Raw genomic sequence first — 22318 nt, 5'->3', positions numbered from 1 at the left:
CCCTGGAAACTCATAGCTTGTCATGAGCACAAGCAATGCTTTTCTTACGTGACAAGGCAGGTAAGGGCACCCTGCACTGGGTAACCTAGGAACAGAATGCCATGTGAGGAGGTAGGAAGGGAGACTAGAGGTCTGAGACCTGACCCTCAAGCAAAACCCAATGGTGATGCAGGACAGACCAGTCCTACTCTGCTGCTGGACCAGGAAGGCAGCCTCTCAGGCTCAAAGCCCCAGTTCCCATGTATTCCTCAGAGGCAGATTTATGGGACACTCTGGAATCCCCTGGGCTATGGTCTTTACTGCCCCAGTAACCTCTGAGTTCCTTCACCTCATTTTTACAGCTAAGTGGAGGTTATCACCACCTGCTTTGCAAGGCAGTCACAAGCATAAAAAATTACTAACATTAGACTTAAGCTTCCCAAAGGCAGGGGCTTTGATTTGTTCATTGTGTTAGCTGCAGTTCTAGAACAGCAAGCACCTGATACATGCAGATGCTAAATATGTTTACTGAAAGAATGAAATATAAATAGACGGCACAGCCTGGAGTAGGGGCTCCAAAATAAATGGCAATTTTTATATGAAAAGCTGAAATAAAAACTTCTTGATGTTAATTCATGCTCAGATTCATTACTGAACTTGGAAGTTTCCTCCCAAAGTTGAGGATGGTTAGTTTTTTAATCTTTCCCCAAAGCTGACTAAGGGTCAGGTGAACCTGCTGAGGGCCATAATGAAGTACTGGATCTGTTTTACTGTCACTAAGCTCCCCCTCTCTTAACTGTTTGCCACCTTAGTTCACTCACTCTTCATCACTGCACTAATGCTACGCAAGTTTCTTCCTTTCACCCCTCTATTATCTGCTTCCAGATCACGTAAAGGAAGGTGGAAACTAGTATACCTAGGTAGAAAAAAAAAACAGACATGGAACTTGGGAGTCAGAAACTTCCAATCAAATTCCAGTTGGTCACTGTAAGGATGATTTTGGTAAACTCAAATCTTTTAGGTTTGGTTTCATCTGTAAAATGGGCCAACCTTCACAATTCATGCAAATACCTCCTGGGCATCATATTAAGTACCAGGTCCTGGGCATATTCCAAGAGGTAAAAGTCATGTCTGTGAGCCTCAAAGAAGTTCATGAGCTATTTAGCCTAGTGAATTAGATCCATTAAGCTGTGCCTCTGTTTCTCCGTCTTTAAAACCTCTGGCAAGCCTAGGTTATGGGGTTTCTGAAGTTCCAAGTCTGCGATTAAGAGCTCAGGTTGCTTAATATTTACCTTACCTGCTTCAAGGGAATATTAGGAGGATAAAGCAAGCTCAGAGTTGTAGAAGGGCTTTGAAGAGGAAGACGCACATGCAAACAAGGTATTAATTACATCAGATAATTTCTTTGAGCTTGACTTCATAGGCACTCCTGATATTCATAACTCAAGGGCAGACAACAGGGCAAATTGTTTCTTAGCAATACGAAAACTGTTGTCTGCTTGGCCAGACTAGAGAGTTTGTACCTGCAGGACAATCGGTTCGACATGGCTGGATCCAGGCTGGGGCTCCTGTGTTTTGAAGATGGGGAACTAAGCTAGGGGTAGGGAAGCAGAAAAGTGTCAAGAGCTGAAAACAAAGGGGAGAAATGCCAATGTTTTTTGTTGATGAGTCCCAACTTACTGAGACCAGTGTAAAAAAGAAAGCTGCAGTTCATCATGGGAAGCCTACTTTAAAGAACCCGTTATGCTGCAGAGAGACTCAAGGTGAGTGAAGCACATTAACCCAGTCTTTGTTTTAGAACCCCTTTTCACAACCATAAAGCCGACATCCGACATCTGAGAAAGCTGAATTTCCTCAAAAGGTTTAAATGCCTGACGTCATCGGTAAGTACTCGCCAACCTAGCCAATCCAACCATGAAATCGAAAACCTGATCACTGCTTCCCTCCAACAACCTCAAGCCTAGTGAAGTGACAGCTAATCTGATATTTCTTGCTTGGGTAAGAAAGATAAGGCACAGACAACACTCAAAGAAAGCATAGCCAGCTTTCCCAGCCTGTAGTCAGAGAACTTGACAGTGGGGGGGAGGGGTGTAGATTTGGCAGAGGTCTGGTTAGCAATAAAGCTTCCACAGGGAGCCGGAATTGGATTTGGGGCTCTGCCTGAGTTAACATTTTTACAGGTTGGCTGAGTTGCAGTTTGTTAGCCAGCCAGTAATAAACCCATACGCAAGAATTTAAAGTTTATGAGGCATGGCCTCTTAATGCCTTCTCCTCAGCTCCCTACAGCCAAGGGTTTAAGGATCCTGGCCTAGCCTGCAAGCCTGGGTGTTAATTGTTTTGTCAATCTGCAGAGTTATTTGGGAAAATAATTTTTTTTTTTTTTTAAGAAAAGGCTTCTAGAGACTCAGGCCTCCAGGTCCCTTCTTGAGAAACAAAGGGCAGCCATTCCCTCCCCCAGGAATTGATACCCCCACATTTCAAGCTGTAGGAATTTGCACATAGGGTGAGGGGTATGCTGATTGGAGGCACCAAAGAAATACTAGATGGCAAGGATTCTAGATAAACTGTAGATACTACCTACCAGTCCTCAGAAAAACGCATTTCAGTTTAAGGGTCCCCGGAGCTCCAACTAACAATCCAAGATCAAACTCCTGTTTAGGAACATAAGCTTCATCTCACAGAGGAACCCCCATTGTCCACTCCACCTGAAGGGAAGGAGCTTTCCCTCCACCAGCCAGCAGTTGCCTGGGTCTCACAACATACTGGTTCTTCACACAAATGACCTCCACTCTCAAGTTTTTGCACTTGAGGTGTGTGTGTGTGGGGGAAGAGTGGGAGATCAAAACGTGCTTTGATCTCGCATCCACGACCCCCCTACCCCACAGGCCTGCCGGCCAGGGACACTCCCCCTGCTCCCCTGACCTAGCTAGCATCCCCGTCCCAAGACGCTGTGGGGAAGGGTAGGGGTGTCCCCCGTACGAGATGGCCCCAGGCCAGGTGTGCCAGGGCAGTTTCCAGGCGGACTGCAGGGGCGCAGCCCCTCCGGGAAGGGCAGGGTTAAGAGTGCATTCCAGCTGCTGGGGAAGAAGGAGGGCGGGGGAGGGGAGCGCGCAGAAGAGAAACAGACCCGTTCTGTCTGTCGGAGACACAAAGCCCGGTTCACAAAGGGGACCCGAGAGGGGCGAAGGGGGCTGCCCGGGGCACGGCTCATCCCCACACCTGCGCGGGGGTTGAGGGAAGAATGTGAACGGCGCATTCCTCCGCTGGGGCCAGCCGGGGAGAGCTGCCCACGTCGGGGCTGGGTGAGGGGCTCAGCTGCCCAGTGTCCCGAAGGAGGGGGTCAAGGTAAACAGAAACTGCGGGGCAAGGAAGGGCTGGACATCAAAGGGGGGCCTTCTCAGTCAGCCACCCACCCCCAATCCCAGCCCCCCAGACACTTTTTGCGCCTCTCGAGGGCCTGAGGTGGCGCCAGAAGTCCCCTGCCCGGGTCTGAACACTACCGTACGAACCACACCGGAGCCAACCACGTGCGCCCCAGCTCCGTGCTTTCACCCGGGCCGGCTCCTGGAGGGTCTTACCTTTCCCCAGCGCCTGGCCACGCTCCAGCTCCGCGCCTCCCGCTTTCAAGGTCACTTCAGTCTCCCCGAAGCCCGCCCGGCACGGCTCGGAGGCCGCGCACTGCAGCGAACAAACCTCAGCCTGGAGGTAGAGAGGGTAAGAGGGAGGCTGAGGTCACAAGGGTGCCCGCCCCTGCACACTCCATCCTGGGGAATCCGTACCGGGCCTCCCGGACTAAACAAGCCCGGAGAAAACCCAGCCCCACGCTCTCACCGACGCCACGCCGCGTGCGGACACCGCCCGCCCTCCAGGGAAATGATCCCGACCTGGCAAGGGCAGGACAGTGGAGTACCTGGAGGATGAGGATGAGGAGGGACGCAAAAGGCCCACTAGGGAGCTCCATGGCTGGATAAAAGAGGAGAAGAACCTAGCACGAAGGCTGGCTCGTGCTCAGCTAGAATCTCCGCGCCCCTTTGAGCACCACGGTTAGCCAGCGCTAGCAGGAGGCGGCCAGGTGAGCGCAGGTAGGTTCTGATTGGTCCAGCGCCACGAGGCCCCTCCCCCTCGCAGGTGGGGCCGCGGCTGGAGAGAAGGAGGCGCCCGCTAAGCCCCTAGCCTCTGCCCTCCCGCGTTCTGCGGGCTTTTCTCCTCTCAGGGACTCAGCTCTTGTCTCGAAAGTTCTGGGTTCGAGGGGGAAAATGCCCCAACTCCTCAGCCCCACAGCACCAGAAGAGAAATGTGTCTGCCTTGCAGTTACAGCGGGAAGGATGCATCTGAACCCGCCTGAAACAGAGGCTCCCTATTCATGCTCCCCGGAGTTCCTCTCACGCCCCAAAGCTTTGATGGAGGCCGGTGTGCCCTCCCACACCCGGCTACTGCCGGGGCCGACCTCTGCCTCTTTCTCCACCTCCGGTGCCAGCCGGCAGGAAGGATCAGGAGTTGAAAACTAGCAGTGAGGGCCCGAGGGACCGCCTTACAGAATCTGAAACAACTCGCCTGCGAATCATGACTTTCCTTCTACAGGTGAGAAGTTCCCAGAGTTTGGAAGCTGTAGTGGCGCCAGAGGGTGCGAGGCAGGGGGTGGTTATTAGCCCCATAATCTCCAACACCTCTGCCCCCATAAATAAATAACGCGCTCTCATCTATGCGAAATGTAAATAACAAAGGCAATATTTTACACGCAGTTGTTTTCATTGGTCTGATATACTGCATATAATCTAGGTAAAAATTGCTTGCTGTGCAGAACAGCCTTCCGGTGATTCTCTCCCTTGGAAAACAGCTCTCCTGCACCCTTCCTGGGAGATAAACGACGCAGCCGGGATTCGTTCCTCTTCTGTACCCTCATCCCACTACTGTTGGACAAGAAGCGCTGTCTCTTCGCCGCACGCGACTGGTTCCAGGGCACAGAAACGGTCCGAGAATCAATCGCTCCGCCCCGCATGCCCTTTCCCCACGGAGCCGAACTTCCCAGGCCAGTTCCACTCTCTTGTTCCCCGAGTCTTCCCTCATCTTCTCCTGCTCCCGGGGAAACCCCACGATGACGCCCCTTGGCCCTCGCCCTATCCCCTCCCTAGCTCAGATTTAAGGGGTTGAGGGAGGGACTAGAGTTTTAAATTATAGCATCTTTGGCTTGCAAAGGCTAATGGTAACTCTCCCCGTCCTTCTCACCGCCAGGCCCGTGGTCAGCGATGGGCTGCGCCGCGCTGCGACCGCGGGAGTCTTTCTCTCCCTATCCAGCATCGGCTCTGCGTTCAAACCCGAGTCGCCCACTTGCTAGCGCGGAAGCCTCAGGCAAATGAAGTAGCCCCTGTGGGTCTCTCGGCTCTGTCTGTCCACTGGGGTTATTAAGACATCTACCCTCGGCGCCTGTGGCTCAAGCGGCTAAGGCGCCAGACACATAAACCTGAGCTAGCGGGTTCGAATCCAGCCCGGGCCCGCCAAACAACAATGACGGCTGCAACCAAAAAATAGCCGGGCGTTGTGGCGAGTGCCTGTAGTCCCAGCTACTTTGGGAGGCAGAGACAGGAGAATCGCTTGGGCCCAGGAGTTGGAGGTTGCTGTGAGCTGTGATGCCACTTGTAACAGCTTGAGGCTCTGACTCAAAAAACAAACAAAAAAAGACACCTACCCTCTAGGGTACTAGGATTAAATGAACTAGTACAAGTAGGCGAGGATGAATAAATTCACACTTTTAAAACCGCTAAACTCAGTACCTGGCGCAGAGTAAGTGCCCAAATGTTGCCTGGTGTTATTGCTCTGAGACCGGCTCATTTGGCCGCCTCCGCCTAGGTAGCCGTTTCTCTACTCCCCAGCACCCCTACGTCCCCCAGCTAAGAGGGTGAGAAGCTTTGTAATCCTTCAATTTCACGGCTGAGGGTAAAGCCAGCAGTCGGCGTCAGGCGTCGCGGGAGCGCTGGATTTGGGGGCAGGCAGCAGCCGGGTCTGGGAGGTGCAGGGCGCGCAGCAAGAGCCCGCGGCCGCCTGCTGAGCCCCGGCCTGCCGGCGCCTCCCCTTCCCGCAGGGGGCACCTCCCGTGCCAGAGGGGAGGTTAGATGCCCGCGCTCGGATGGGACAGAGTGGCGCAGGCCTCTGCAAGGGCCTCCCGCCCGCCCGAAGCCAGACGAAGCCATACGAAGCCATTAGGCGGAAGGCTGAACACTAACGAGCCTCGGGATAGAGGCCCTAATTAAGTAAACACCCGGCTGGGGGGCTATTGAGCGCGCTCATTTCCGCCTCCTTCCCGGGCACTCAGCGCGCGGGGAGGGGGCGGGGGCGGGGGCGGAGACACCAACCCAGAACCTAAGAGTCAGCTCTTTTGCCTGCAACTTGGACCACGCTGCCTTCTCCTTAACCCTTCTTGTCGGTCGTTCACTCATTCATGCATTTAACAAATATTTGCCGACAAATACTTGCTCTGTGCCAAGGGCGGAGGAAACAAGAGCGAACAAAACAGACAAGCATCCCTGCACCCTCAGGGTTGCCATCTCAGCGTGGAGGGTAGAGGAAAGTAAAGAAAAATCAGTAAATACTTAATGTGTTAGATGGTAGTAGTGTGCTGTGTCGAAGAACAAGGACAGAACGAGAAGTGCAAATCACCGGACAGGAGCTGGGGTTGGAAATTGTCAATAAAGTGACCAGAAGGTGTTACAGTGAGGGTCTAGCAGGAAACAATATCCAGCTCAGGTGGTTCAGGTGTCTTAGGGAAGGCACTAGGGGCATGGGTGGGGTTAGGAAGTAACAGGGGTGTTGAGGCACGAGAGACAAGCAGGAGTGGAAGGCATCACTGCTGTGAGGACTTGGAGGGGAAAAGAGAGGAAATAGGGTCACTGGAAGAGCAAAGACAGGGGACTCCCCTCCCATAAGCAGCTGTGGAGGAAAGTACAGCCATCGCCCAGAGCACAGCAAGAAGGGCAAAGGGGAAAAAATACTCCAGCTTCTCTCTCCTCTAACAGTTCACCTGCTGACAGTGTCTCCCATTCACTCAACCCACACACAAGCCTGAGGGTAAGAAAGCCCAGGTGATTTGGTGCCTAAGGGTTTTGTTCCCCAAGCTCAGGACTAGGCACAGAAAAAAATGGATGGGGGTTGGAAAGGGAACAAGAAAGCCCAGCTGCCTAAGAATGGGATATTTGAACAAAGACCCAAAGAATCAAGGTAAAGCTAAGGATATCTAGGGAAAGAGTAGTCCAGGCAGAGAAAACAGGGCAAAAACCCTAAGGCAACAGATCACTTGGAACAAAAAAATTAAAAAAAAAAAACAGTATGGCTTGAAGTAAGGTGAGCAAGTAGGAAGTGAGTCAGAGAGTCTGGGAGAGGACGGGGAGCAGATCTTGCAGAGCCCTCCCTAAAAGGCCATTGTTAAAACTTTGGCTCTTACTTTTAGTGGGAGTGGAAAGAAGCTACTGTTGCTTTTGAGCAGAGGACTGGTGTTGAAAACAGATTATAGGGGACCAGGGCAGAAGCAGGGAGGCCAGTCATCCAGGCCAAAGATGAAATGGTTTGGTTCAGGTTGGTCATTGTGGAGGGGGTAATAAATGGTAAGATCAGGCTCAGTGCCTGTAGCTCAGCAGCTAGGGCGCCAGCCACATACACCAGAGCTGGTGGTTTTGAATGCAGCCCAGGCCTGCCAAACAACAATGACAACTACAACCAAAAAAAAAAAATAGCCGGGCATTGTGACAGGTGCCTGTAGTCCCAGCTCCTTGGGCCCAGGAGTTTGAGGTTGCTGTGAGATGTGATGCTATGGTACTCTACCCAGGGCGACAGCTTGAGGCTCTGTCTCAAACAAACAAACAAACAAAAAAACAGAAATGGTAAGATCAAAAACAAACAAACAAAAATCTGGGAAATAACAAGCGTTGGTGAGGATGTAGAGAAATTGGAATCCTTGTGCACTGTTGGTGGGAATGTAAAATGGTGCTGTCACTATAGAAAACAGTATGTTAGGTCCTCAAAATATTGGAGTTACATATTCCTCTTCCGGGTACGTACCCCCAAAAAGTGAAAGCAAGGGCTTAAAGAGATACTTGTACCCACATTCACTGCAGCATTATTTCATAGCATTATTTTATTTTATTTATTTATTTTGTTATTGTTGTCGTTGTTTAGCAGGCCCTGGCATGTGGCTGGCACCCTAACCACTGAACTACAGGTGTGAGCCCATAGTGTTATTTTATAATAGTGAAAAGGTAGGATCAACCTAAGTGTCCATCAACAGATGAATGCATAAACACAATGTTCAATAGGCACAGAGTTTGCCGTTTAGCAAGATGAAAAGAGTGGTGATGATTGCATGACAGGAATGCACTGATTACCACTGAAACATACACTTAAAAATGGTTAATACAAATTTTATGTTATGTGTATTTTACCACAATTCTTCTTAAAAATTACTTAACAGAAAAAGTGATCAGATTCTGAGTATATTTTGAAGGTAGAGCCAATGAGATTGGCCATGGGCTCAAACAGGGAGTGTGGGAGACAGAGCAGGTCAAGGATGACTCCAGGGTTTTTGGCCCAGAGCAGTCAGTGGGAGAGCAATGCCTTTTGGGGAGGTTGGGAAGGCACAGTAGCTGACATAGTCAGGGCGCTGCCCAGATCCCCTTTTACAGTTTCTGGGCGCCCTCCCTTGGCTTCTGTGTGCTGATGCTCCTAACAGCCTGTACCTGTAATTCTCTCTCTGTCCCTTTGTCCTTGCATGGAGGTGCCCAGGAATTTACTTCCCCAGCCAGGTACCAGTGACCAGTTAATGCAGGAGTGTGAACTTCTGTCCCCATCGTCAGTCAAACTCCAGGATGTAACTGACACCCCAAAGTTCCCCTGTGGAAGCAGAAACTACCCTCTTTGTGACTTGCCCTGCAGTCACACCCCTGCTTGGCTTCTTTCTCTTCTTTATCCTGCTTCTCCCACTTATTTTTCAGTTTCTCATGAAAGCACTTCCTTGATATGTCACTTCAGGCACAAGAATTCTTGGTTGCCCAGAGCAGGTAGAGCAAGCTTGGGATTGGGCAAAGATCAGAACTTCCATGTGGGGCATGTTTAGAGATGCCTAAGAGTGGTGTGTTGAGTAGGCTGTGGTCGTGTACAGGAGAGATGTTTATTTGTCACAATGGCAAAGTATCAATTCTGGGACACCCTAGGGAGAAAGACCTGCCCCGGTACAGCCCTGGGCCTCTGGAGCTTCTTTGCAGTCAGAAAGTTCATGCTGGATTACTTGAGCTCAGGAGTTCAAAACCAGCCTGAGCAAGAGTGCGATCCGACCTCTACTAAAAATAGAAGAACTAGTGGTATAGTGGTGCATACCTGTAATAACAGCTGCTTGACACCCTCTACCTACACAGGGCTATGACTCTTCCAATCTTTTTGCTTTTTTCAAAAGAACTGCACTCTCCTGGTGTTTCTTGTCTACATTTCACATTTAAACACGTGCTCCTCACTGCCCTGTGAAATTTCTTCTGCCTCACTCTCCGTTCCCTCTTTCCTCCCTCCTCAAAAGCTCTTTGGTGTCCAGGATCAGGACTTCCAGGCTCTAACATCTGCAGACTTCCCCATAGTACCCAAATGGGAAATGCCCATGGCATTGTAGTCAGGGTCCACAGATCTGAATGTGAATCCTCCCTCTGAAAATGACTGTCTAGGTGCCTGGGTGAGTTACTTAGGCCCTCTAAGCATTCCACATGGAGATAGTCATTCCCAGATGATGGGTGATGGTCAGTTATCCCAAACTGAACTCCCAACCTTCCCCACAAACTTGCACTCTTTCTCTCTCTGTGAAAGGCACCTGCATCCCTCCAGGGGCTCCCACTGGCCTCCCAGCAGTTCCCCAACACCAGGGGAGGGCCCCCCTCAGGCCTTTGCACTTGCTCTTCCCTCTGTGACATCCCTCTGCTTTTCTCCCTCACTTCCTGCAGGTCTCTGCTCAGATGGCTCCTCAGAGAGGTCTACGTGACCACCCTGCATAGACAGCATGCTCCTGTTGCCCTCTTTCCCCCCTTTCCCTGGCTTTATTATTATTATTTTTTTTTTTTGTGGTTTTTGGCCGGGGCTAGGTTTGAACCCGCCACCTCTGGCATATGGGACCGGCGCCCTACTCCTTGAGCTACAGGTGCCACCCTACCCGGCTTTATTTTTTTTTCATAGCGCTTATCACACCTTGATTTGTAAGTACCTATGTAATATTTTGAGAGGCAACATACAGTAATGATTAAGAGCAAGGACTCTGGAGTCATACTAACTGGCTTTGAATCCTGAATCCAGCTCTTCTTAGTGATTTTCAACCCCATGTGGCTCAGTATTCTCATCTGTAGAATGGGATAAGCATGATAATACCTTCCTCATTGGTTCAGAGTTAGTATTTGTAAAGCACTTCAGGAGATAGTAAACATAAGAGACCTGTATAGAACAGCCTGGCATAAAATAGATACTCTAGCCAAAAGGATGATACCTGCTTAACATCTGGCAGGGTGCTTGTTGCTAAAAGGAAAATCACTGTGGTTCCCAGGCCCACCTCACAGAGCTGATGTGAGATCTAATCAGCTGATACAAGGAAGATGTTTTGCAAAATGCCATACCAATCATGCAAGTCATAGTAAAATGAACTACTACCATTTTCTTCTTCTTTTTTTTTTTTTTTCTATTTTTAATAAAGATGGGCTCACAAACTCCTCAGCTCAAGCAATTCACCTTCTTTGGCCTCCCAGAGTGCTAGGATTACAGGCATGAGCCATTTCCACCAGCCCCAGTATTACCATTTTCTGATGACTCACTGGATACCAGACTCTGTGCTAAGTACTTTCAAATGTGATCTCATTCTAATATGAACTCTACAAATGTAGTTCATATTATTTCTATTTTACAGATAAGGAAACGGAGGTTAAGTCCCTTGCCTGAGGCTACACAGCCAGGGCAGAAAAGCAAAGCCACAGCTAACCCAATTCTGTCTCACTCCAAAACTCATTGCCTGACTTAGTTGCCAACATGCCATTCAAAAATACCTGCTGGAAGAATCATTCTGGGAAACAAGTCTTTGGTATATTTGGAAGAATTCCACAATATGAGATCCTTTCTGTAAAAACCTCTCAAAAATCAACATATTTGCCTTTGGTCCAAAGTCAAATTCTAAGTCCTCAAAGAAACATTTAGAAAGAGCTTTTCTTCCCATTTTTGGTAGTCAAATTCCCAGAGTTTCACTCCCACAGAGCACAGTTACAGGGATGTATCCCAAAGACAGTGGGTGTTTTCCAATCTTCCAGGAAATGACCTTAAGGCAGGGTGAGGCCCTATTTCCTGGCACCCTCTACTTAGCACTCTGCACACATGATTCCACAATCTCACTTCTTTATTCCTGAACTCCCTGGCACTCTCCTTTTTGCTCAGTGATGTCACTGGAAAGCTCTTCCCATTTATCACTTCCGAATCCTTAAAGGTGCTGAGGCAGCCTGTCCCCAAGGGGAAGCCTGATCCGCATACCTTCCATTTCCTTGAATCTTGGGTGGAGCCGTGCTGCCTTCAGCACTGGTGAATTTTTGCCAAGGCCTGAGCTGTCAGTTTCCAGAGATCAGAGGCCAAGCATTTATGTATGTGTGTATGTTGAGGGCAAGAAATCAATTAATCAATAAGCACTCACGATGCCCTGAATCCCAGTAGTTAGCTAAGGTCTAGAGATACGAGAACTTTAGGGCCAAAAAGGACCTTAGAGAAAATAATAACAATAACAATAACAATAATAATAATCTGTCTACAGAGCAGGTAGTGACCCCTGCAGACTATGTTTCCCAGGCAGTCTTAAGATGTCTTCCTGGGCCATGCCTGTGGCTCAGGGAGTAGGGCGCCGGTCCCATGTACCAAGGCTGGTGGGTTCAAACCCAGCCCTGGCCAAAACTACAACAATGACAACAACAACAAAAAAGAAATCAGTTGGGCTATATATGGGAAATTATAAATTAATGCAAATATAAATAAATCATATAAAAAAAAGATGGGTGGCACCTGTGGCTCAATGAGTAGGGTGCCAGCCCCATATTCCAAGGATGGTGGGTTCAAACCCAGCCCTGGCCAAACTGCAATAAAAAAATAGCTGGGCATTGTGACGGGTGCCTATAGTCCCAGCTGCTCGGGAGGCTGAGGCAAGAGAATCGCATAAGCCCAAGAGCTGGAGGTTGCTGTGAGTCCTGTGACGTCATGGCACTCTACCGAGGGCGGTAAAGTGAGACTCTGTCTCTACAAAAAAAAAAAAAGAAAGATGTCTTCCTGCTGGGTTTAGCCAATGGAAGGCATTCTTGGGAGGCTGGGGGTGGGGCAAAGACAGAAGCCAGAGTCCTCCTCCTCCTTAGCAGTATCTTGTCTGCAGCTCCAGCTCTTGCATGGGTCTGCCAGGTGACCCCAGACTCTGGGCTCCAGTAATACCACCTTCCCTGTCTTCTTCTTGCTAAGGGGCCGATGACTTAATGCTGCCTAATCTCTGAATTGCATCACCGTCCCCTGTTTGGATTCTCAGCCTCCCGGTTACCTCTGCATTCCTTCTGGTTTAAATTCTTAACAGTGATTTTTGTCTTCCTGATTGGACCCTGACTGATGGAAGTTAAAACTTACACAGTACTTACTGGGTGCACCTGTGGCTCAAAGGAGTAGGGCACCAGCCCCATATACTGTAGGTGGCAGGTTCAAAGCTGGCCCCGGTCTAAAATTGCAAAAAAAAACAAAAAACAAACAAACAAAAAAACCCAAACAAACAAAAAAAACTTACACAGTACTTACTATGTGCCAGCCCCTATTCTAAGTGCATTATGTAAATTCACTTATTTTTTATATTTCTTTTTTTTTTTTTTGCAGTTTTTGGCCAGAGCTGGGTTTGAACCTGCCACCTCTGGCATATGGGGCTGGCGCCCTACCCCTTTGAGCCACAGGTGCCGCCCTAAATTCACTTATTTTTTTAAATTAACTTATTTAATTCTATCATTAGAGCAACGATTACATTTTATAGATGAGGAAACTGAGGCACAGAGAGTTTGATCCAGCCCAGTGAGATCCTAAATCTGGATACATATCAGAAATGGCCCAGGAAGCTGAAGGATGTGATGGATGGCATCCTAGCTCTACTGAATCAGACTCCCAGTCTATGGGGCCCAGGAATTTGGAGATTTAACAAGCTCCCCAGGTGATTCTGATGCAGCTAACACAGCATTCTTTCATAGACTGGTATTATTCAAGAAACCTAACTTTGTTTTAGTGATGAGGACACCAAGATTTTGATCAGGAATATGAACTGCCTCTGGTCACCCACTAAGCTCAGTGGCAGACAAAAATAAGGCCAAGGACAGCACTTTCTGCTCTCTCCACCACCTCCTTGTTCAAGGTCACATGGCTGGTTCTGATGTTTGGACTTGCTCCCCTGTGAGCTATCTGAAACCTCTTCTTATTAGAAATGTTTTGGAAAATTCAGTATATAAACAGACATGTATGCAGGATTGCTGGGAGTAGGTGATCAGTGTTTGGGAAAAGGAAAAGGGAGGTAGTTTAATCCACTTAATCTTTTATTTTCCAGCTGTTCTGAATAATTTTATAGTTTGTTAACCCTTTGGCCATACTACTTTTCCCTTACTGACTCAGTAAGACTCCCACCAAGAATTTATATTTTTAAATAGGGGCCCAAGGTGAACTGACAGTTTGAGAAAGTAGGATCAAAATAAAAAAAGCTTAGCATCTGAATGGATTTCAGTAATAATATCAACTTCACGAGGACTGGATTTTTGTCCTTTTTCCCCCATTGCTGTAGTCTTAGTATCAACAACACTTTGTGGCACACTGTACGTGCTTAATGAATATTTATGGAATAAAATCATAATGGCTTTTTTTTTTTTGAGATGGAGTCTCACTCTGGTGCCCTGGGTAGAGTGCCATGGCATCAGTGTAGCTCACAGCAATCTCAAATGCCTGGGCTTAAGCGGTCCTCTTGCCTCAGTCTCCTAAGTGGCTGGGACTACAGACGTTTGCCACAATGTCTGGCTAGTTTTTCTATTTTTAGTAGAGACAGGGTCTCACTCTTGCTCAAGCTGGTCTTGAACTCCTGAGCTCAAGCAATTACAGGATTAATTAGGATTACAGGTGTGAGTCACTGCGTACCCAACCAACAATGCCTTTTTTTGTATTTTGAAACTATTTTCTGTAGATCTGTAGGCTCATTCAATGATCCCCACAATAGACTAAACAAATATCAGAGTCCCCAGTTTACAGAAAAATGAAACAGAATTCAGAGAGATCAGGTGACTCCTCAGGTCACACAGCTAAGAGAAGTGTTACAAACTCTCTCCATGAAATTCTCCTCTCCCAGCTGATAGGACGAAAAGGATGAGAAGGAATACTGGTGTAAGAATGCAGATACGAATGCAAAATAAACTACCAGAATAAACAAAATAATTTGATAAGGATGAGGAATTCTAGTATTTATCACTGGAGGAGGAGACTGGAAACTCAGAGATTCCAGGGGATACACAAACCCCTCTATCTCTCAAACTCCTAACTTCAGTTATTAATTCAAGCAGTCCTTGCTTGCCTGTTATATTGCTAGTAATAACCACCCCCCAATCCATATTATTAAGGGACTCTGCACATGTTATTTCCTTGAAGTTTACTATATTTCTCCTGGACTACTGCAATAGCTTTCCTCAGAGCCCCTCCAGTCTGTTTTCCCCACTACTGGCAGACTGAGCTCTTCAAACTGCCAAATTTGATCACTTTGTATCTCTGATTAAAAATCCCTAAATGCCTCCCCAGTGTGCTCTCTATTCAGGCCTTATAAGGTCCTGCCTGATCTAGTCCCCCATGGGGACCTACCTCTCCATTCATTACATTCAACACATACTTACTGATGGCCTGCTATGTGTCAGCCACTACTCTGGGCACTGTGGCTTTAACAGTGAACCCAATAGCCAAGGTCCTTGCTTTCATTGAGTTTATGATAATAAACGGTAGAGAAATAAGCAAACAAGATCATTATAGACTGTGATAAGTGCTAAGAAAGAGATAGAGTAATCAGATAGTTATTGGGGACCCAGCCCATGTTTGAAAGAAAGGTCAGACCAGCTGCTCAGAGGAGATGATAGTGGCGGTAGGACCTAAAGGTAGAGAATAAGCTAGTTATGGAAAAATCTGGGAGGAAGAGTCTTTCAGTAAGAGGACATCATGTGTGCAAAGGTCCTGAGATAGGCAATGTCTAGAAAGCAGGAACAGAGAAGTCAATATGTATGACTTTTATTCTAGGCTAAGAGGAAACTGCTGAAGAATTTTAAGCAGAAGAAGAATATGACCTGATTTATATTTTATAACAATCCCTCTGGCTACTGTGTGAAAAACTGTTTCGGGGTAGACAGCATGGGAAGATGGGACAAGAAAAGAGGGTCTGCTATGCTCAGGTGACAGATGATGGATTTGGCATAGACCAGGGTGGTGGCAGAGGAGATGGAGGAAAGTGATCTGGTTCTAGATAGAGCTTTGGGTAAGACTGACGAACTTGCTGATAGATTAGTTTTGGAAGTAAAAGAAAAGAGGAATCAAGGCTGTCACTTATTGGAGGGTGGACAGATGGTGGCGCCATTTATGGAAATAGGATCAGGCACAGGAGGAGGCAGGAGTTCCAACTGGACTGTGAAGCTGGCCAGAGGCAGATACTGGCTCTGGCCTATTTGGGTCTGGCCCTAAGAGTTCAGGCTAGGTTAGAAATACATAGGCCAATATCTCCTGTTTCTCTATAGGTGACCCTTAAGTCATTTAATTAGCCCTGAAGCACTTGGATAGTGGGAAAGAAGGAACTAGAGAGATTAACAGAAAACCAGAAGATTGATGTCCACAGAAGAGAGGATTCCAGAAAAGGGGAAGAGAAGTGTTTGGCTGGGTCCAATAATGCTGGGAGACCATGAAGGATGTGGCCAGAGGTATGAACCCTAAATGTGGCTACTCAAAGTCATTGGGAGAACAGTTTCACAGGAGAGTCAACCTAGAAGCTAGACTGAACTGGACAGAAGAGTAAATTAGAGGTGAGGAGATATGTCTGGACAGCTTTTTCTAAGTTTTGCTTAAAGGGGAGTAAATAAATGGGGTACAGCTACAGAGGTATATGGGGTCAAGTGAAGGTTTGCTTCTTAAATGGAATTTCCCAGAACCATGTTCTCCAAATTTCAGTCATTGAAATTTCAGTCATATAAGTCAACCTTATATCTGGGTGCTCCATACTTTAAATCTCTCTTAAAATCAATTTACTTTTAATTAAAACAGATTTATTTTTTAAATTTAGACCAGACAGGGTGGCTCACTCCTATAATCCTAGTACTCTGGAAGGCCAAGGATGGGAGGATTGCTTGAGAGGAGGAGTTCAAGACCAGCCTGAGCAGGATCAAGACCCCCAATCTCTACTAAAAAAAAATAATAATAATGAGTCGGGTGGTGCCTGTGGCTCAAAGGAGTAGGGCGCCAGACCCACATACCGGAGGTGGTGCGTTCAAACCCAGCCCCAGCCAAAAACCGCAAAAAAAAGAGTCATCATGGCAGGTGCAGATAGTCCCAGCTACTCTGGAGACTGAGGCAGGGATCCCTTGAACCTAGGAGTTGAAGGTTGTAGTGAGCTATGATGACATCACTGCAAACTAGCCCAGGTCACAGAATGGTACCTTGTCCCAGAAAAACAAAAACACTTAATATTACTATGTCAGTTGAGAAACCAACACTATTTGCCATAAACAAAAGGTAAGCAATTAAAAAGTCAGTACAGGGTGGCGCCTGTGGCTCAGTCGGTAAGGAGCTGGCCCCATATACCGAGGGTGGCGGGTTCAAACCCGGCCCTGGCCAAACTGCAACCAAAAATAGCTGGGCGTTGTGGCGGGCGCCTGTAGTCCCAGCTACTCGGGAGGCTGAGACGAGAGAATCGCTTAAGCCCAGGAGTTGGAGGTTGCTGTGAGCTGTGTGAGGCCACAGCACTCTACGGAGGGCCATAAAGTGAGACTCTGTCTCTACAAAAAAAAAAAAAAAAAAAAAAAAAGTCAGTACAAGGGCGGCGCCTGTGGCTCAAGCGACTAAGGTGCCAGCCACATATACCTGAGCTGGTGGGTTCGAATCCAGCCCGGCCCGCCAAACAACAATAACAACTGCAACCAAAAAATAGCTGGGCATTGTGGCGGATGCCTGTGGTCCCAGCTACTTGGGAGGCAGAGGCAGGAGAATTGCTTGAGCCCAGGAGTTGGAAGTTGCTGTGAGCTGTGATGTCACAGCACTCTACCCAAGGTGATAGCTTGAGGCTCTGTCTCAAAAAAAAAAATAAATAAATAAGTATAGGGCGGCGCCTGTGGCTCAGTGAGTAGGGCGCTGGTCCCATATGCTGGAGGTGGCGGGTTCAAACCCAGCCCCGGCCAAAAACCACAAAAAAAAAAAAAAAAAAATAAGTATAATGAAAATTTTCAACCTGAGAAAGCTGATTGAAAAAAAAATGAAAAAGAAAGCAATGTGATGGGCGGCGCCTGTGGGTCAGTGGGTAGGGTGCCGGCCCCATATACTGAGGGTGGTGGGTTCAAACCCAGCCCCTGCCAAACTGCAACAAAAAAATGGCCGGGTGTTGTGGCAGGTGCCTGTAGTCCCAGCTACTCGGGAGGTTGAGGCAAGAGAATCACATAAGCCCAGGAGTTGGAGGTTGCTGTGAGCTGTGTGACGCCAGGGCACTCTACCGAGGGCGATAAAGTGAGACTCTGTCTCTACAAAAGAAAAAAAACAAGAAAAAGAAAAAGAAAAAAGAAAGCAATGTTATTAAATTCTAGCTGGAGGCTGAGCCTGGGACCAGCTCTTTGTTTAAAAAAAAAAAAAAAGAAGTCATCAAGTGTTAGATGTTAAAGACACAGCAACATCAAAGTGAGACTTTCTCCTTGAAAGACTGAAAGATAATTGAAAAGAAAATAACTTTCTCTCTCTGTGATTTAAAACGACAAAATACCAGGGCTACCTTCTGAGAAACACTTTTTATTGCATTTATTGTGATAGAATTTCTAGTAAGTGCGTGAATCTATTGCTACATGTTCAACCTCAGTACTCCCATGTCATTTATCTTTCTAAGAGGAGGATGAGTGCCTGAGTATCTTAGTCTGATTAGTGAAATTCATTTGATAAGCCAGTTAGTGGGTGTGTATAGCCCAGCCCCCTTCTCTCTCCTTTTTGGGAATAATTGCTCATTTTTAATTTAAAATTTGAAAAAGTCCAAACATTTGGTTATAAAATCTTTCAAACATACAAAAGTTTCTCTGGAGGCAAATTACACCCTTGCTGAGAGTAGAGCTGATTGGTTAAGACTTCCTAATACTGGGATTCGGTAGTAACGTACCCACTTGCCCCCAGAGTTAGACTACATTCTCCAATAGCAGGTTCATTAGTAATGAAGGTGTTATTCTGGCTCCCATCTGCTGACTCCCTTTGTCTTCTTCTTGTTGGTTTAGAACTCAGTTTATGAAGACAGGTGTTATTTATTGGTGCTCCCAAACATGCTAAGTGGAATGTTCTCATTAAGGACTCAAAATAAGGCACATATTACATAAACGCTGGACTCCATGATGGAATAGGAAGCAGCCATTAAACACATTATTTTTTTTAAATTTCTTCTTTTTTTGGGTGGCGCCTGTGGCTCAAAGGAGTAGGGTGCTGGCCCCATATGCTGGAGGTGGCAGGTTCAAACCCAGTCCCAGCCAAAAACTACAAAAAAAAAAAATTTTTTTTTCTTCTTTTTTTCGTTTGCTTTTTAAATTTTTTACTTATTTGTTTTGTATAACACACTATTATAGAAGAATATTTTTATGAAAAGATGTACACAATGTGTTCTTGAATGTAAAGTGAAATGTCTTGACTGCTGGATAGAGTGATAGCTACCTGGACAGTTCTGTGTTAAAGCAAATCTATCAATAGGAGAATCCAGGTTTGGTATATGGGTGCTCACTATGCAATTCTTTCATTCTGTGTGTGTGTTTGAAAACGTTTATAACAAAATGTTTGGACTTTAAAATATTTTTTTTTTTTTTTTGGACTTTAAAATATTTTTAACTAAAAAAATAATAATATGTAGGCTGAGCGTAGTGGTTATGTTTGTAATCCAAGCACTTAGGAAGGCTGAGGCAGAAAGATTGCTTAAGTTCAGGACTTTGAGACCAGCTTGAGCAAAACAAGACCCCATCTCTACAAAAAATAGAAGAGCTAGCCGAGTGTTGTGGTGGGTGCCTGTAGTCCCAGCTACTCAAGAGGCTGAGGCAAGAGAATTGCTTGAGCCCAAAAGTTTGAGGTTGCTGTGAGTTCTTTTTTTTTTTTTTTTTTTTTGGCCGGGGGCTGGGTTTGAACCCGCCACCTCCGGCATATGGGACCGGCGCCCTACCCGCTGAGCCACAGGCGCCGCCCAGGTTGCTGTGAGTTCTGATGCCACAGCACTCTACCCAGGGCAACAGATTGAGACTGTCTCAAAAAAAAAAAAAAAAAGAAAGAAAGAAAGAAAGGAAGGAAGGTAGGGGAGGGAAGGGAAGGGAAGGGAAAGAAAAGGGAAGGAAAGGAAGGAAAATTGCAGAATAATCTGCTCCCATCTCACCAGCTGAGTTTCATTGTACTGACGACTTCAGCTGGCATCATGGATCATGAAGAAGCAAGAAGTAAACACAGAGAAGGGAAAATCTTGGGATTCTTTTTTTTTTGGGGGGGGGGATTCTTTTTTTTTAGAGATGTAATACATACTTAAAAATAAAATGCCTCAATGGAAAACAAAATCAGTCTTTTGTATGTGGAAATGTCTGCTCCTTATTCCTTTGAGAACAAGAATATATTCATAACATGGTACATTAAAACAGGAGTTCTCATGGTGGCTCACAGGCAAGAAGGTCACTTGAGGCCAGGAGTTAGAGACCAGACTGGACAACAGAGTGAGACTCTGTCTTAAAAAACAAATAAACTGGAGGCACCTGTGGCTCAGTGGGTAGGGCGCCAGCCCCATATACTGAGGGTGGCGGGTTCAAACCTGGCCCCAGCCAAACTGCAACAAAAAATAGCTGGGTGTTGTGATGGGCGCCTATAGCCCCAGCTACTCGGGAGGTTGAGGCAAGAGAATCGCCTAAGCCCAGGAGTTGGAGGTTGCTGTGAGCTGTGACGCCACCACACTCTACTGAGGGTGACAAAGTGAGACTCTGTTTCAAAAAACAAACAAAAAACCAAAGGAGTTCTCAGTAGCATTTGAATGGTAGTATATTTCTCCTACATAAAAGAGAAAAGAAAAGAAAGAAAAGAGAAGGAAGGGAGGGAGGGAGGGAAGAAGGAAGGAAGGAAGGAAGGAAGGCAGGCAGGCCGGCCGGCCCAATCTTATCTGCCCTGTAGTTTTCCATGATATTGAATCCAGAACCTACAAATCAAAACCAGAACAGCCTCTCTAGAGCTTCGGATAAGCTCTAGAGCTTGCCAGCATCAATTCTCTTGGAGGTGATAACACTTCTCCTGCTTCCCAATACCCTCTACCCACCCCACCCCCCACCTAATCTGAATTTTGTAGATACTTAGAGCAGCCTTGGCTTTCACACCCTCAGACACAATAGTTAAGGATACCAAAGCCCATTTGTCTGCCCTCAGTAAAACAGTGACAACAAGACAAAACACCACCAACAGAAGTTTTTAAAAATTTAAAGAGCTTGATCAAGTCTTCCATTCTGCACCTGCCAGGAAGGAAATGGCCTTTGGCAAGTGTCTCTGCCTCCACCCCAGCTCCCCACCACACACTTGTACACACGCACATGAACATACACACAGGTGCAGGTGTGGGCAAGCGCGCAAACACACACACACACACAAACACATACACACACACCTACCTTCCTAACACGCCTCCCCTCCTTGTTTCCAGCTGCTTGCTGGAGGGCACCAGTCCCCCTGCCTAAAGAACTGGAGGATGGGGAAGCCCCTAATAGTTACTGGGGTGAAACTAATGAGTTGGTAGCTTCCAGCTTTTTGAGGATCAAAGCCTGAGTTCTGAGGCCTTGGCAGGAACACAGCACCTGCAGGCATAGCCGGGCCCAAGCTAAAAGGCCCTGGATCTCTGGGCCAGGTGCAAGGCACACGCCAGGCTGGGCCTGCCTGCCAGCAGACAGGTGTGAGGGCTGGTGAGAAGGTCAGGTCGCCAAGCTGATGCGGCAGAAAAGGAAGGATGTGGAACTACTGTAATTAAGTTAATACAGGAATTTGGGCGGGACAGGGGAAGTAAAGAGTAAGGAGGAAGAAAACAATAATCACTCCATCTCACCCGGCCAAATTAACCAGTTAGAATTGTAGCTAATTTGTTCCCAATCTTTTCCTATGTGTAACATTTTTTAAAATTATAAAACTTGTGTCCTTTTTGTATAACAAGAAAAGGGACAGGGAAATTAAAGCAAAAATACTGCTCGATTTCCACCCAGAAACCCATTCTCATTGCTTTCCAACAGGCAAACACACTCTGAAGAGGTGGTTGAGGTCCTTCCTGCACTTCTGGTGTACTTCTCCGTAAATATCATAGTTCTACAACTGACTGTTTTCCAAACAATATTTTTGAGAATTGTCCAAGTTGAGATACATGAAACTTAATCCTATATCGCCGGTCGAGGACTCCAGAAAATACACCAACCCCATTTTGTGGGTGATCCTGTGACACCAATGTGTAGCACTTAACAGTCTTCCTCTCTATAAGAAACTATTCTAATTTCTCTCATTAATTTCTTCTTCTTCTTTTTTTTTTTGCAGTTTTTGGCTGGGGCCGTGTTTGAACCCGCCACCTCCGGTATATGGGGCCGGCGCCCTATTCCTTTGAGCCACAGGCGCCACCCAATCTCACATTAACTTCTTGAAATTTTATTTTATTTTATTTTAGAGACAGATTCTCACTTTGTGGCCCTCAGTAGAGTGTCATGGCATAGTGTTATGGCTCAAGGCAACCTCAAACTCTTGGGCTCAAGTGATCCTCTTGCTTCAGCCTCCCAAGTAGGTGGGACTATAGGCACCTTGCCACAACCCCCAGCTACTTTAAAGACAGGGTCTTGTTCTACCTCAGGCTGGTCTCAAACTCCTGAGCGCAGGCAATCCACCCACCTCCGCTTCCCAGAGTGCTAGGATTATAGGCGTGAGCCTCCACCACTGGCCTAAGAACTTCTTGAATTCTTTTTTTTTTTTTTTTGTAGAGACAGAGTCTCACTTTATGGCCCTCGGTAGAGTGCGGTAGAGTGCCGTGGCCTCATACAGCTCACAGCAACCTCCAACTCCT

At 47.0% G+C, this 22318-nt stretch overlaps 1 protein-coding gene, 1 long non-coding RNA gene and 1 pseudogene across 6 annotated transcripts in view; 2 read left to right on the top strand and 1 right to left on the bottom strand.

Annotated features, from left to right (window-relative positions):
• The window catches only part of CDH3 (cadherin 3), a 100270-nt gene that overhangs the window by 47531 nt on the left and 30421 nt on the right, over window positions 1–22318 (bottom strand). The window contains exon 1 of one of the 3 annotated variants that reach the window (XM_053604794.1): window positions 3558–3690. The exons of the other annotated variants lie outside the window; for them this stretch is intronic. The gene's annotated coding sequence lies outside the window, so the exon portion shown is untranslated. Of the gene's footprint in view, window positions 1–3557; window positions 3691–22318 lie in introns of those variants that run through there. 3 annotated transcript variants of the gene reach the window in all.
• On the top strand, window positions 3558–5428 carry LOC128596089 (uncharacterized). 3 transcript variants are annotated; one of them, XR_008383065.1, is made up of 5 exons: window positions 3558–3684; window positions 3896–4061; window positions 4193–4560; window positions 4781–4949; window positions 5212–5428. It is a non-coding gene; the product is annotated as an uncharacterized LOC128596089 (long non-coding RNA). The 3 variants fall into 3 exon arrangements; XR_008383063.1 differs by lacking the exon at window positions 5212–5428 and having other exon boundaries at window positions 4781–5124; XR_008383064.1 differs by lacking the exon at window positions 5212–5428 and having other exon boundaries at window positions 4291–4560; window positions 4781–5121.
• On the top strand, window positions 19817–19978 carry LOC128580383 (uncharacterized; annotated as a pseudogene).

Source organism: Nycticebus coucang, chromosome 2 (assembly GCF_027406575.1).
Source record: "Nycticebus coucang isolate mNycCou1 chromosome 2, mNycCou1.pri, whole genome shotgun sequence".
Lineage (NCBI taxonomy): Eukaryota > Metazoa > Chordata > Mammalia > Primates > Lorisidae > Nycticebus > Nycticebus coucang.
Note: the sequence above shows the minus strand (reverse complement) of the source record. Positions and strands in the feature narration are given on the sequence as shown.